Genomic DNA, 16453 nt, shown 5'->3' with positions numbered 1-16453 from the left:
TTCTCTCATAAACTAATAACAGCAGAAAAGAATGTTATCAGGGTTTCCTGTAGAATTATTGATGATCTATTCAGAATTGTGTTCATATTCTTTTCTGCAAATCGCCAAGTATTTTTTTACAAAATTACAATTTCCATGAGTAAGGCTTTTTTTCGTCAAATGTTGCAAAATTGTTCAAATTTTGTAGGGAGAACTCTAGAACTAAAACATATCAAGAAACCTGAAAAAATGTATATTTCTCGAATCTCGGGTGCCAACTTCACCGGAGTCACTCAACCGGAGTCACAATATTCTGCAATAATGCGCATGCCTGTATGAGTCCACAGAGTTATGATGCACGGATGTGACATAATCAAAGTTGTTCCATTGCCGATTGGTCGGCTGCCTGAAAATGCGCAGGAAGCTCGGAAGAACGATACCCGACATTACCGAGAATATTGTATATTGTATGTCGTATTCCACGAGCTTCTGCCATCTTCGGATCCAGCCATCTCGAGCGTCCAGAAAATGACAACTGAAGAAGATAATTTCATAACAGCAGAGGTGAATTATCTGCTTTTCGAACCATCTCCCAGTGGACAGCCCGACAGCGACCCTTCTGGAAGCAAGAATAACGTAGCGACGAGAGTACTGAAGAATGTAAACTATCGAATAAAACATTTCAGTACGGAAACTTCGACTTAGAATTCCTTATCAGCAATCTCATACTATTTTATACCCGAAGCTTTACTCGAAACCAATAAATTTATAATTTTTGATTCGCCAAACTGTATGCACGACTTTGACTTTTGTAATTTCGACATCGAATTATCAATAAGCGATCCAGAGAATCGAAAACGAACGCAGTTATGTAGATTCTTACGTCCATTTTTCTATTATCTCCATGTTTTGAAGCAAATTCTTCGGAAGATCAAAACGAATTACAAAATGATTTAGACAATACATCTGCAAGGTTTTAAAAAAATAATTGATCCTAAACAATAAAAATGATGAGACCCTCCATATAAGTACTAAAGGATTCCTTTCAATTTCGGTTACTCGATAAATAATACAAATTTAAAAAGTTGTCGATTCCACTAAGTTTCGTTCATCGTAAATTGGAACAATCACGTAGAAAATGCTGTAGGGAAGGCGAACCAAAGACTTCGTTTTATTGGCAGAACACGTAGAAGATGCGAGAAATCTTTTAAAGAGACCATGTCCTCTTCCGCAGTGTTACTGCGCGGTACGCGATCGTTACCTAACGGGTTTAACAGAGCACATCAAAAAGTTCAAAGGACAGTTCGTTTTGTATTACTGCGAAACAGGGAAGAGAATGTCTCGTATAAGACCAAGTTTGGTTGGTAATCATTAAAATAAAAGCGTGTTTCGCTGAGTTGGGATCTTTTCACGAAGTTTCAGTTACGAACTTCCCCCTGAATGTCAAAATATTTTGTTGACAATCATAACCATCGCGGTAAGATAAGACAAATCAGACTTTGTACGGAAATATTTGGCGCGCATTCAGTTTTCTCGCGCGCCATTCGATAGTCGAGTGGTGGAGATATAGTCATAAAGTGGTTGTATGAAACCTCTGCCCAACATGTAAGTGTGAAATGCAGAATAATCGTGCAGATGAAACTGCCAGTCACTCCCGGCGTTAGGTGCTCCATAGTCACGCCTGAGTCATCGCCAGACGCCGGCAAAGTGCAAGGGTGGCTGCCGTCTCAATCCCGGCGCGCGTGCTGGGAGGGTGGCGGTGCGACCCTTTGTGCCTCGGGCGGCGCAGGGTGTGGCGCGCCGTGGGGTAGGTCAGGGGTGCCAGCGAGAGCGCGGCCAGCGATGGGCAAGGGGGCAGAGGGGTAGGTCAGGGAGGCCGAGGCCGCCCGCGCACAGCTGGCCGGCCGCGCTACCGCACAGCGGCGTGCGCTGGTACGGCACGTCGCTACTACGAAAAAATACACAGTATGGCAGGTGTAGCCACAGCGCACCGTTTTGTATTCACTGCGTTAAGCCGCGTTACCACCGGCAACGAAAGTTTGCATATCCATCCCCCAGCTACTACACGAGCTGATCAGCTGGCATTTGGCAACACCCTACTTTCTCACTGTCATGCCAACTGGCCTCACTAGATGGCTAAAAGCCGTTTAACTTACTTGCCGCATACACCTTCCCCCACTCCTCTTCAAGAGCTTCAGCAACTAGCGAAGGGTCGTTCTGCTCACATTCTGCTTTCGAGCGCCCGAATTCACAGTTCTTGAACGTTTTTTATTTTTCTTTTTTCTTTTTGTGAATGACAAAGAAATAGGCTTTGTCTTCGACTAATTACGTACACTGAGGAGCCACAGAAACTGGTGCACCTGCCTAGCATCATGTAGAGCCCCTGCGAGCACACAGAATTGCCGCAACATGACGTGGCATTGACTCGACTAACGTCTGAAGTAGTGATGGAGGAAATTGAGTCCCTGAATTCTGCACGGCTGTCCATAAATCCGTAAGAGTACGAAGGGGTGGACATCTCTTCTGAACAGCACAGTGCAAGGCATCTCAGACACGCTGAATAATGTTCATGTATGGGGAGTTTGGCGGCCAGCGGAAGTGTTTAAACTCAGAACAGTGTTCCTGGAGCCACTCTGTAGCCATTCTGGATGTGTGGGGTGTCGCATTATTCTGCTGGAATTGCCCAAGTCCGTCGGAATGTACAATGGACATGAATGGTTACAGGTGATCAGACAGGATGCTTTCGTAGGTGTCACCTGTCAGAATCGCATCTAGACGTATGATGGACCCCATATCACTCGAACTGCACATGCCCCATACAATTTCAGAGCCTCCACCAGCTTGAACAGTCCCCATCTGACATGAAGGGTCCATGGATTCATGAGGTTTCTCCAGACCCGTACACGGCCAACCGCTCGATACAATTTGAAACGAGACTCCTCCGACCAGACAACATGTTTCCACTCATCAACAGTCCAGTATCGGTGTTGACAGACCCAGGCAAATCGTAGAGCTTGGTGTCGTGCAGTCACCAAGCGTACACGAGTGGGCCTTCGGCTTCGAAAGCCATATCGATGACGTTTCATTGAATGGTTCACGCTTACACTTGCTGATGGCCCAGCATAGAAATCTGCAGAAATTTGAGGAAGGGCTGCAGTCCTGTCACGTTGAACGATTGTCTTCACTCGTCGTTGGTAGCGTTCTTGCAGGATCTTTTTCCAGCCGCAGCAACGTCGGAGATTTCATGTTTTATCTGATTTTGATATTCACGGTACACTCGTGAAATGGTCGTACGGTAAAATTCCCACTTCATCGCTACCTCGGAGATGCTGTGTTCCATCGCTCGTACGTCGACTATAACACAACGTTAAAATTCACTTAAATCTTGATGACCTGCCATTATAGCAGCAGTAACCAATCTAACAACTGCGCCAGACACTTGTTGTCTTATATAGGCGTTTCCGACCGCAGCGCCGTATCCTGCCTGCCTAAACATCTCTGTATTTGAATACGCATGCCTATACCAGTTTCTTTAGTGCTTCACTGTATAATACGCCGTCAAATGGCAAAATGTCCGTGAATATTTTGGTGGGAATCTCATTCTAGGCTTCAGCAATTCGCAGGCAAGACACAACATATTCTACAAGCATTGTAATTTTACACACATCAAAAAAAGTTCTGCATCACCCCGGTTCCCAGAACTCCTGAACACAGACATTGACTGTGGATATTGTACCACAGACACAGTTCCTTTGACTCTTCAGAGATGTCACTAAATCCGTCCAAAGATGTAAACAAATTCGACGTTGTTCGAACATGGATGACATACAGAGAGACAGGAACTGTCGGTGACGGGCCTCGCTCAGGCCTCCCAAGGGCTACTACTGCAGTGTATCACCGCTACCTACGGATTATGGTTCGGAGGAACCCTGACAGCAAAGTCACCATGTTGAATAATGCTTTTAGTACAGCTACAAGACGTCGTGTTACGACTCAAACTGTGTGGAATAGATTGCATGATGGGCAACTTCACTCCCTATGTCCATGGCGAGGTCTATCTTTGCAACCACGACACCATGCAAAGCGGTACAGATGGGCCTAGGGCATGGATGTGGATGATGTCCTTAGGTTAGTTAGGATTAAGTAGTTCTAAGTTCTAGGGGACTGATGACCTCAGATGTTGTCCGATAGTGCTCAGAGCCATTTGAACCGTTTGAACAGATGGGCCCGACAACATGTCGAATGGACCGCTCAGGATTGGCGTCACGTTTTCTTCACCGATGAGTGTTGCTAATGCCTTCAACCAGACAATCGTCGGAGACGTGTTTCGAGGCAATCCGGCCAGGCTTAGACACACTGTCCAGCGAGTGCAGCAAGGTGGAGGTTCCCTGCTGTTTTGGGGTGGCATTATGTGGGGCCGACATACGCCGCTGGTGGTCATGGAATACCCAGTAACGGCTGTACGATACGTGAATACCATACTCCGACCGATAGTGCAACCATATGGGGAGAATATTGGCGAAGCATTCGTCTTCATGGACGACAATTCGCACCCCGATGATGCACATCTTGTGAACGACTTCTTTCAGGATAACGACATCGCTCGACTAGAGTAGCCAACATGTTTTCCAGACATGAACCCTATCGAACATGCCGGGGATTGATTGAAAAGGGCTGTTTATGGACGACGTGACCTACCAATCACTCTGAGGGATCTACGCCGAATCTCCGTTCAGGAGTGGGACAATGTGGATCAACAATGCCTTGATGAACTTGTGGATAGTATGCCATGACGAATACAAGCATGCATCAATGCAAGAGGACGTGCTACTGTGTATTAGAGGTACCGTTGTGTGTAGCAATCTGGAGCACCACCTCTGAACGCCTCGCTGTATGGCGGTACAACATGTAACGTGTGGTTATCATGAGCAGTAAAAAGGGCAGAAATGATGTTTATATTGATCTCTCTTCCAATTTTCTGTACAGGTTGCGGAACTCTTGGAACCGAAATGATGCAAAAACTTTTTTGATGTGAGTATAAAAACGACTGTACGGATTTCTGAGGTTCACATCATTGGAGAGCGGTCAAAATTAAAAAGATATTTCAATTTCAGGGTTATGATAGTAAATTTTTGATATAGTCATTGCATGCAGAATTAGAATAACCCAAAAATAGAAAATTTAATTGAGCTTTCACAGACTTAGATACTCCTGATCTAATTGAAATCACGTGTTAATACAGTAGTTTTCTTATGGATGGACTCACTTGTAGTGATAGTATCTAGTTTTAGTAGAACTTGAAATAATTTGTCAGGAGCCGCGATGTAAGATTGTGTCAACAGAATGATCGGCGCTAAGTATTTTGTGGCGTCACATGGATCATAGCAACATGTACACCAAAGAACTGCAATAATGGACTAGCTGTACTCAACAGAAAACTGCACCGCACAGCAGTAATGCCAAGTGGGCAGGACTACGTCACCACAGGAGGGCAAGACTCTCATAACGAGCTATGTGACTGGTGGGGAATTTTAATGTAACAAGATGTCACTGGAAACGTATAAATACTATCGGATTTTGAAATAGAGCCATTCGGAGTTCAGCAGCACCACCACGACGTCAGAACCGTGCCTGATGGTAAGACAACTGGCTATTGTCAGCTGCAGCCGTTGGTTCAAGACAAGGTCAGCCTAGCCGTGTCCTGTGCTGAGTCTCCTTGTGGGACTGAACCGTCTGACCCGTCTGAACACTTACAGGGGGGGAGGGGGAGGGGGGAGAGGGGGGGCACGGGGCTTCCTTGTCCCTTGCACAGCAGTCTTCGTTCACCTTTGCGGTGGACATCACCTGGCCAGAGTCACCTAAGTGTGGGTGTACGCCATGTCTTTACAGCAGAGCGCCGTTGAAGTCAAGGCCATGGTGCACTGTGAAGCTGCAGTTGCCAAAGCTGTCAACGATTGTTCATATCGGGCATCTACGACCGTTAAAAGGAGCTCCAGGAGCAATCCCAGGGGGGGAATATTACTGGGACCAACGAAGAAAGCGAGAAAGAAGGTGCGGAAGAATGAACGACAGAAGGGGGAGGTCCTTTTACCTCGTACGGGCCTTTCTAGGTACAGAAAATGTTCGACTGCTACCCTGGCCTTCACATTCTCCAGATATCTCACCAATAATTGAAAACGTCTGGTCAATGGTGGTCGAGCAACTGGCTTGTCAAAATGCGCCAGTCACAACTCTTGATGATCTGTGGTATCGTGTTGAAGCCGCATGGTCAGCTGTACCTGTACACGCCATCCAAGCTCTGTTTGACTCAATGCCCAGGCGTATCAAGGCCGTTATAAAGGCCAGAGGTGGTTGTTCTGGGTACTGATTTCTCAGGATCTATGCACCCAAATTGCGTGAAAATGTAATCACATGTCAGTTCTAGTATAATATATTTGTCCAATGAATACCCGTTTATCATCTGCATTTCTTCTTGGTTTAGCAATTTTAATGGCCAGTAGTGTACAACTGCAGATGTATTGGCCAGACGAACCCTTAGAGATGTTGCCTAATAGAACCCTTACCTTTTTGTAGGTTTAGGAACCAAGCCTAATTCATTCACTAAGTTAGGCGACAGCCGCACAGGAGTGGTGGATTACTGTTCAGAAATTAATGCAGCACACGGAGAAATACATGGATGGTTGACAAAGAGCAGCTGCGACTCTGGATGTTGTAATTTCTAGCGGCATAGTGACTCTAATTTTCATGCATAGCTTTTGCTTATCTGGGACGACGAGCCATACAAAAATCTGATCCGCAGGTAATCCAAGTTCCGGAGGAATGGGTCCAAAAAGATGGAGAATGAATCTGTAGAGTGAAGGAGATGGGAGGCAGCTATAAAATTTTAATACAGTAAATCTAAAGTGCCTGAAGTTGTCAGCTTCGCATAAAACTGGACGTGGTTACGGAGGAGAGGCCGTGTCTTCACGTGGAGGGAGGTAATATAGTGTCATAATTTAGTTTTAGTAGAAGTTGGAATAATTTGTTAAGGAACCGCGGTGTAGCATTAGCTCAACATACCGCTGGGCAGCATCAAGGTGTGACAAGTGGGTCATAATAACATGTACGCAAAACGGTCGTCGTTCATGCGTCGAAACTTGGAGAACACAATGTTAATTCAAGTGACTAGAAACCTGAAAAGGTAACCGCACGACCCAAAAATCTAAATTTGCACATAAAGCAATGTTACATTGTCACGTACAATTGAGGCTGTACGAGATGGAGAGGGTACGACTGTTGAAGTCACAAGCGTTGACGATTTTATAACTCGGGATTGCTGAACCATCGTTCCGGGGTACGGATCGGGGATTAAAGAAGTTTTAACAACCCCGTCTATCCACTGGTGTTCTCAGCTTCCTATCGGGGTTTCCTATGGGAGTCACTCTGATAAGGCCTCGCACTGCTGCCCCCAGCTGTAAAATGGCTGCTCACCACACAGCAGTCAAGTCCACCATACCGCTGCGTTCTACCGGTGGTTGTGATACAACAGGCACTCCACCTGAATCAGCCTTACATCGTTCTGCAGCTACGTGGGAAGCGGCCAGCGTCAAAAATGACAACTGCTTTTGCGTAAAGAGCAGAGTTGTCGGGTAGTATCTAGCTTGTCCTTTCCGAGTGCTGGCTAACGGCGTTTGTTATGCGTAGTTAAATGTATTCGCATCTTCTTGTTTGTGGTCACTTCAGAGCTGAAGTGGAACACAACCATAAATAGGTAGTTATGTGACGGTTTTTAAGATATAGAACATAAACTTGATTTATATCGAATCTTTAGTATTAGAGTTGTAAATAGGCGACATTTGTTGGCCACAGAATACCATAAACAATCCTTAACAACAACTACGGTCGTGTTGATAAATTTCTGCAGCAGCTTGAAGAGTCCCACACATAACAGATCAAAAATGGTTCAAATGGTTCTGAGCACTATGGGACTCAACTGCTGAGGTCATTAGTCCCCTAGAACTTAGAACTAGTTAAACCTAACTAACCTAATGACATCACAAACATCCATGCCCGAGGCAGGATTCGAACCTGCGACCGTAGCGGTCCCGCGGTTCCAGGCTGCAGCGCCTTTAACCGCACGGCCACTTCGGCCGGCCATAACAGATCACGTAGTTTCCACCAAACTAGTCGGTTTTTGTATGTCACATTGGCGTAAGGTAAAGAAAAGGCGTAAAGAACAGGCGCTGTCAAAGATAGCGGAAACGATCGACAGAGAATGGCATGCTGGCCGCACAAATGCCCATATTACACTGTCAAAGTTCGTACGTAAAAGCTAGGACCACGCTGTAACTTCTATAGAAGATATGATTAAAGTACCCCAGTACCCCGTCAAAGATTTTATTACGCATTTTCTTAAAATAAAAGTACGTGAGAAAGATCCTTTAGGGTATAATTCGGGCCTAAGTGATGGATCAAGTCTGCTTTGTTATCTGAGTCACCTATTGAACACTGGCGCTTTGAAAAAACAGAGCACTTCTAGGCCAGGAGGAAGACGTAATGATTTTGCCTCATTCGTTCGTGGGACGCTGGGAAGTCAACTTGATCGTCGTAGATGCGGAGCCACAGTTTTTTCGTGAAACAGCTTTAAAGGAGCATAACTTGTATCTCACCCTTTGAATTAATTGTTTAGTTATCTTTTCAAAGTAAAAGCTTGTGTAAATTCTAAAGGTGGTTTTCCTTCTGAAAACCACGACGCGTTTCAGGTGACTGAATAGATGAACTGTCCATTATTTCAACTCTTGCTTAATGTTACGCACTGAAGAGTCGACGCTTATATTACCTTATGTCATCTAACGCTGTGTAAAGTTGCACCCACGTGTTTAACATTGGAGCCTTTACCGAGTTGCTTTGTGTGGGTTCACGTGGTCTTTGTCTCGAACCCATGGGAATTGAATTACATATAAGTACAAGTGGTGTATTCGTATCATGTTCCCAATACTTGTTCTAAATATTTTTATTTTGGAGAGGAGAAGAGCTCGCGAAAGCAAATTTGTGCGTCCTATGACTTGTAGATAGCGTTCCATTCAGCCTCTGTCTGGTCGCTAGCATATCTGAAACTTGTGTGAAATGAATTCTTACGTGGAATGGATGCTGTGTAAGTAGGCTGTTTAGGTTTTTATGTTGGTAACGCCACGTAGCGCTCTATATGAAAATCACTGGCTGTGCTGTGTGCAGTCTGTGGCTGGTTAGCATTGTTGTAACATTCGCTATTGTAGTGTTGGGCAGTTAGCTGTTAACAGCGCGTAGCGTTGCGCAGTTGGAGGTGAGCCGCCAGCAGTGGTGGATGTGGGGAGAGAAATGGCGGAATTTGAGGGCGGATGATCTGGACGTGTGTCCATCAGAGACAGTAAATTTGTAAGACTGGATGTCATGAACTGCTATACAGGGCTATTACAAATGATTGAAGCGATTTCATAAATTCACTGTAGCTCCATTCATTGACATATGGTCACGACACACAACAGATAACGTAGAAAAACTCATAAAGTTTTGTTCGGCTGAAGCCGCACTTCAGGTTTCTGCCGCCAGAGCGCTCAGAGCGCAGTGAGACAAAATGGCGACAGGAGCCGAGAAAGCGTATGTCGTGCTTGAAATGCACTCACATCAGCCAGTCATAACAGTGCAACGACACTTCAGGACGAAGTTCAACAAAGATCTACCAACTGCTAACTCCATTCGGCGATGGTATGCGCAGTTTAAAGCTTCTGGATGCCTCTGTAAGGGGAAATCAACGGGTCGGCCTGCAGTGAGTGAAGAAACGGTTGAACGCGTGCGGGCAAGTTTCACGCGTAGCCCGCGGAAGTCGACGAATAAAGCAAGCAGGGAGCTAAACGTACCACAGCCGACGGTTTGGAAAATCTTACGGAAAAGGCTAAAGCAGAAGCCTTACCGTTTACAGTTGCTGCAAGCCCTGACACCCGATGACAAAGCCAAACGCTTTGAATCTTCGGCGCGGTTGCAACAGCTCATGGAACAGGATGCGTTCAGTGCGAAACTTGTTTTCAGTGATGAAGCAACATTTTTTCTTAATGGTGAAGTGAACAGACACAATGTGCGAGTCTGGGCGATAGAGAATCCTCACGCATTCGTGCAGCAAATTTGCAATTCACCAAAAGTTAACGTGTTTTGTGCAATCTCACGGTTTACAGTTTACGGCCCCTTTTTCTTCTGCGAAAAAAACGTTACAGGACACGTGTATCTGGACATGCTGGAAAATTGGCTCATGCCACAACTGGAGACCGACAGCGTCGACTTCATCTTTCAACAGGATGGTGCTCCACCGTACTTCTATCATGATGTTCGGCATTTCTTAAACAGAAGATTGGAAAACCGATGGATCGGTTGTGGTGGAGATCATGATCAACAATTCATGTCATGGCCTCCACGATCTCCCGACTTAACCCCATGCGATTTCTTTCTGTGGGGTTATGTGAAAGATTCAGCGTTTAAACCTCCTCTACCAAGAAACGTGCCAGAACTGCGAGCTCGCATCAACGATGCTTTCGAACTCATTGATGGGGACATGCTGCGCCGAGTGTGGGAGGAACTTGATTATCGGCTTGATGTCTGCCGAATCACTAAAGCGGCACATATCGAACATTTGTGAATGCCTAAAAAAACTTTTTGAGTTTTTGTATGTGTGTGCAAAGCATTGTGAAAATATCTCAAATAATAAAGTTATTGTAGAGCTGTGAAATCGCTTCAATCATTTGTAATAACCCTGTATATATTATGACTTTTGAACACTATTAAGGTAAATACATTGTTCTCTATCAAAATCTTTCATTTGCTAACTATGCCTATCAGTAGTTAGTGCCTTCAGTAGTTTGAATCTTGTATTTAGCTGGCAGCAGTGGCGCTCGCTGCATTGCAGTAGTTCGAGTAACGAAGATTTTTGTGAGGTAAGTGATTTGTCAAAGGTATAGGTTAATGTTAGTCAGGGCCATTCTTTTGTAGGGATTATTGAAAGTCAGATTGCGTTGCGCTAAAAATATTGTGTCAGTTTGGTGTTGATCAGAATAGGTAAAGAGCGAAATGTCTGAATACGTTCAGTTCTACTCAGCTGTTTGAAATTCAAATAATGTAAGAGGTTTATCAGCACAGTCATTCATTAATTTTTCTAAGGGGACGTTGCAGCTGTTTCTAACTTATATTTGTTTCAGAATAGCAAAACGATCGTTGAGCAATTTTGGTAGCTTTGCCTGTCTGTTAGTCACTGGGACCTTACATTCATCCGCATGGCCTGGTGGTGTTAATATTTTGCAGTCAACTTTTGTCTGCACTGTTCTCATTTGTTCTCAAATAATGAAATATCGTTTTGTGAAATCTCTTTATCTGAAAGCTGTGGCTCAACAACAGAAAAAAATATTGTTGCGTAAAGTGTCGGTGTCGTCTTCTTTACAATTCCGCGTATCTTTGAACAGTCAAATGTATCCCTTTTCAAGCATTTTAAATGATTGCATTCCTTGCTCTTTGATTTAATTATCAATGTGTGAAATTGGCTTCATTTTGAGATACTGGAGGATGGACCCAATATGTTCATCATACGTCCCACCACGAACACGCATGCACACCACAACTCTTTATTTCAGTCGACAGTCGCAGGTACGAGGATTTCAGGTACAATGAGTGCAAGTAAGTCGAGTAGGGAGAGCAGATAAAAATAGGCATAGAACTTAGTTCACCAGTCAGGTTTGGTTTCCGTAACGCTCCATTTTCATGAAAAGACGCATCAACTTACAGTAACTTGTTCATGATCATGTAGATGGGTTCTTCCATTTTTACAGGATTAAATACTGTCAGATGTGTTCTTCTTTACTCTTTTGGATTGGTGAGATAGCAGTAACATTGATTTAGTTTGGGCTTGACACTCTCACATGTGTGATTCTTGATGTTCAGTGGCCTTGTGGGAAAGTAGACCAACACCTTAATAGTCATATTTCTAATATTCCGTTGTGTAATATTCATGTTGAGAAAAGTGCAACTTCAAATTCATTTCATTTTCATATTTGGGCTGTAGAAACCGTGAACTGAAGTTTTCCGAAGCCAGAATTTTATCTAAAATGAAAAACCACTACCCTCGCCTAAACAGAGATACAATCGAAATACACTGACTGAGAAAAAAAAATGAAACACCCAGAAGACATGACCGGATGTCAATGTAAATTCACGCATGCACACGCGATGGGCGTGTATGTAAATGATTAGAGCTGCAATTCTTTTTGACAGATGAGGACCCGTAGAGGGGAAACCTAAGCTAGTGGCTACTTATTTCTCGGATATCGCAATAACAAAAACAAAAGCGATTAACGCTACAAAATTTGGGCTAGTGCCGCATAGAAAAGCAAAACAAGGCGATTAGGCACCAATACACTGAGGAGGCGAAAGTCATCGGATAGCGATATGCACATATACAGATTGCGGAAGTATCGCGTACCCAAGATATAAAATGGCAGTGCACTGGCGGAGCTGTCATTTCTGCTCAAGTGGAAAGGTGATGATGATACTTGGCGTGTGGAGCCTCAACTGCGTAGTTATCAGCGCCCATACAAATTCCCAATCGTTTCAATGTGCTGTGTCGCCGCTTTTCCGAATTATGATGAAATGATGTGGACAACACAAACGCCCAGTCTCCGGGCGGAGAAAATACCCGACCCGGCAAGGAATCAAACCTGAGACCTCTTGATCCAGAGGCAACAACGCTAGCCACTAGACCTCGAGCTGCGCACTAAGTCGAAAGGTTTCCGACGTGATTAAGACCACATGCCAGGAATTAATAGCCTTTGAACCTAGGGTGATAGTTAAGAGCTAGACGCATGGGACATACCATTTCGGAAATCGTTAGGGAATTCAATATTCCGATATTCACACTGTCAAGAGTGTGCCGAGAATACCAAATTTCAGGCATTCCCTCTCACCAACTGCCTCTACTTAACGACCGAGTGTAGCGGCTTTTGCGGTAGAGTGTCAGTGCTAACAGAGAAGCAACACTGCGTGAAATAACGGCAAAAATCAATATGGTATTTACGTCGAACGTATCGGTTAGGACAGCGGGAAAACATTTGGCGTCAACGGGCTGTGGCACAAGACGGCCGACGCGAATGCCTTTGCTAACGGCACAACTTTGCCTGCAGCGCCTCTCCTAGGGTCGTGACCGTACTACTTGAACCCTAGACGACTGAAAAACCGTGCCATGGCCAGATGAGTCCCTATTTCAGTTGGTAAGAGATGATGGTAGGGTCTGAGTGTGACGCAGACCCCACGAAGCCATGGACCAAAGTTGCCATCAAGGCACTGTGCAAGTTGTTGGTGGCTCCATAATGGTGTGGGCTGTGTTCATCTGAAATGGACTGGATACTCTGGTCCAACTGAACCGATAATTGATTGAATGGTTATGCTCGGGTACTTCTGTGGACATGTCTCAAACAACGATATAAACTTTATGAATGGCAATGCGCCACATCACCTTGCCGCAGTTGTTCGCAATTGGTTTGAAGAACATTCTGGACAATTCTAGCGAATGATTTGGGCCCTCAAATCGACCGACATGAGTCCCATCGAACATTTATGGGAAATAAATGGGAAATAATAACCAAACTATTGGTTACATAAGTAACCAAATAACACTTTTTGTTAAATACTGGCATTAATGCGTGAGACAATGTGGTGGAGGCTACAGTTGGTAAAACGGATGCATGAACATCTTCCGCAAATAGTCCACTCACAGCACGTATTTCGTTCACAAAATCCTGCAACGGCAACACATTTGCAAGTTAGGGAATCCAATATTCAGGACGGCTATAGTGGCGCAATGGCTCAATATTTCTCAAGGGGAGTTTCAACGACTTGTGAGTCCATCTGACGTCGAGTTGCTGCACTTCACTTGGCAAAAGGACGTCCGACACGATACTGGAAGGTACCCATGATTTTTGTCACCTCAGTGTAAAGGTAGAATAGTTTACTGATTAGAAGCGACGGAAATATACACTTATCTTCGTACGTTCGAAATTAATAACATTCAAATGCCTTATGCAATTGAAACAAGGTATCTCATGACAGCACTTGACTAGCACTATCAAGTAAAAGAATCAGATTTTTTTGTAAGCAATATAATTTGTGTAATTAGTCGGAGCAGTGATCAAAATTTCAGTCTTTAGCTATGTGCTTGCTTCAGCTTTCAGTAGCTGATTAAGAGCAGTGTTATTTTTTCCTTGCTGATCAAATTAATATGAAAATAATTTCCTAGAGACCCATATGAAAACTAAGAACAGCACATAAAAAGGGTATACTCTCGTTCAGAATAACATATAATACATGTGACAGCAATGATGTCTGCAACGAGCAAGATTTTGTAATCAATGATTCAATGGTAATTTCAATGAAAGCAGAATATTTTAGCATGAGAGCAAACTGGTGTAATTAGATGTACAGGTGTTGAAAAAGACTGTGGAAACAGTGAGAGAAATGCAGATGCTAGACAAGTCTGCAGATTGCGCTGTTGTGTTTGACATAGAAAGGTGGCTGTGCTGTGTCGTCAGTGCGGTGGAACAGTCAGTAGTATTCAGAACTGTGTTCTGAGCAATTGCGACTGTATTATGTCGGAGCAAAGAGATTTGAAACGCTGCCAAACTATTGGTTACATAAGTAACCAAATAACACTTTTTGTTAAATACTGGCATTAATGCGTGAGACAATGTGGTGGAGGCTACAGTTGGTAAAACGGATGCATGAACATCTTCCGCAAATAGTCCACTCACAGCACGTATACTTTGTATCTTGCACCTATGAGAGTAGAATTGAGACATATACGTCACATGTGCTTGAATATCTCGAGAGAATGATTTCTCCGAGCTGTAGGTAGTTCCTGCAACAGACCAGAAATTGCTTCATTATTCATTTCGCAGGAGACAAACGAAATAATTGACAACACAACATAAAAGCAACTATGTAATGACGACCTACACTGTATTATTATTATTATTATTATTATTATTAGTGGCAGAGGTCATATACAAAGTATTGGCAGCCTGAAGTCTTCCAATTCCTCCCAGCTCTGAAGTAAGGATTCCAGGAAGCAAGTCATTTACAAACACTAAGTATAGTGCACGCATTTTAACTTCGTTAGTTTCAGGTTGGAATACAGGGTATGGGTGAAAGAAGTGTCGCTAGGGAAAGGACGGTGTCTGTAACACTTGTTTAGCCTTAATGTGGACACTTAGCTTTCTTTACTGAGAAGGAGTTGTAGGTAGCACTCGCGATGCACTGAGAATTGATTCAGCATTCAATAAAAAACGGCTGTTAAAATAATCAACGCCAGTTCTCTCATTGACTCATTAGTTCCTGGCTTAGTAAAGCACCTACGAAAATTTATGTCATTTATCTTCCGTAATATTAAAAATAAATGTGTTCAAAGAAATTTCACTTTCATTTTAATGTTTGGTCAGACGCTAATTTCTATGATGGTGGTGGATGAGGAGAGAGGGAAGAGGGGGAGGTACTAGGTGGTATCTGCTTACGCTCTGGGGTAATGGTTTGAGATAGGGTAGGAAGCAACGTTCTCGAGATTGAGAAAGGAGAGTTCAGCTTCCATCGTCGTTGCTGGATTCATCTGTCAAAATAGTAGGGACCCGAGTGGCACGCTTTCCTATAGCCCGTATGAGTAGTAACAGTGTCATGAAGGACTGACGCTGAAATTTCAGGAAAGCATAAGGTTAGTCCGTTAGAAGCGAAATTTATGTTTCTGAGTCCGACAGCCACATCTTAAGGTCGGCCTGTTTGCCTTCATCGTGAATATTCTACGTGATGCACCATTTTCGATCTAAAGCTTCATTCGTCACTTTTCGGGACCTGCGGTTTTCTGTATATTTCTGTCTATAAATTTCGACATGGCGGACTTGTTTTGCATTCAGAAACCGTATTACTCTAGGAACCTCACAATCGGCGGGATCGTAAATTTTGTCGCCAGTTTAGAAATCGCACATATAAGCAGTAAACGACTACTAGGTACTGGCGGAAGTAAAGCTATGAGGGCGGGTCATGAGCCGTGCTTGGGTGCCGGCACGGTAGCTCAGCGTGTTCGGTCAGAAGATTAGCTGCCCTCTGTAATTAAAAAAATAAATATATAAATAAAAAAACTGAGTTAATGGATCAACATGGAACTTGAACAAGCGTCATGGGACGTCAGCCCCGATCAAATAGAACAAATAATAACGAACAAAATGAGATAAAAAAATTGGTAGAGCACTTGCCCGCGAAAGGCATAGGTCCCGAGTTCGAGTTTCGGTCTGGCACAGAGTTTTAATCTTCCAGGAAGTTTCGTATCAGCGCACAGAGTGAAAATTTCATTCTGGAAACTACTAGCGTCATATTGGCGCCAACGATTAGGACTGTCTATGACGCTGTGGCGGCCGGAATTTAGACGACGGGCGCGGGGAGG

The 16453-nt window shown here is 44.0% G+C and overlaps 1 protein-coding gene across 2 annotated transcripts in view; it reads right to left on the bottom strand.

Annotated features, from left to right (window-relative positions):
- LOC126483873 (CUB and sushi domain-containing protein 1-like) overlaps window positions 1–16453 on the bottom strand; it is a 434289-nt gene that overhangs the window by 124037 nt on the left and 293799 nt on the right. The window lies entirely within an intron of this gene.

Source organism: Schistocerca serialis, chromosome 6, assembly GCF_023864345.2.
Source record: "Schistocerca serialis cubense isolate TAMUIC-IGC-003099 chromosome 6, iqSchSeri2.2, whole genome shotgun sequence".
Taxonomy (NCBI): Eukaryota; Metazoa; Arthropoda; class Insecta; order Orthoptera; family Acrididae; genus Schistocerca; species Schistocerca serialis.
This window is presented reverse-complemented; position numbering and strand designations above follow the sequence as displayed.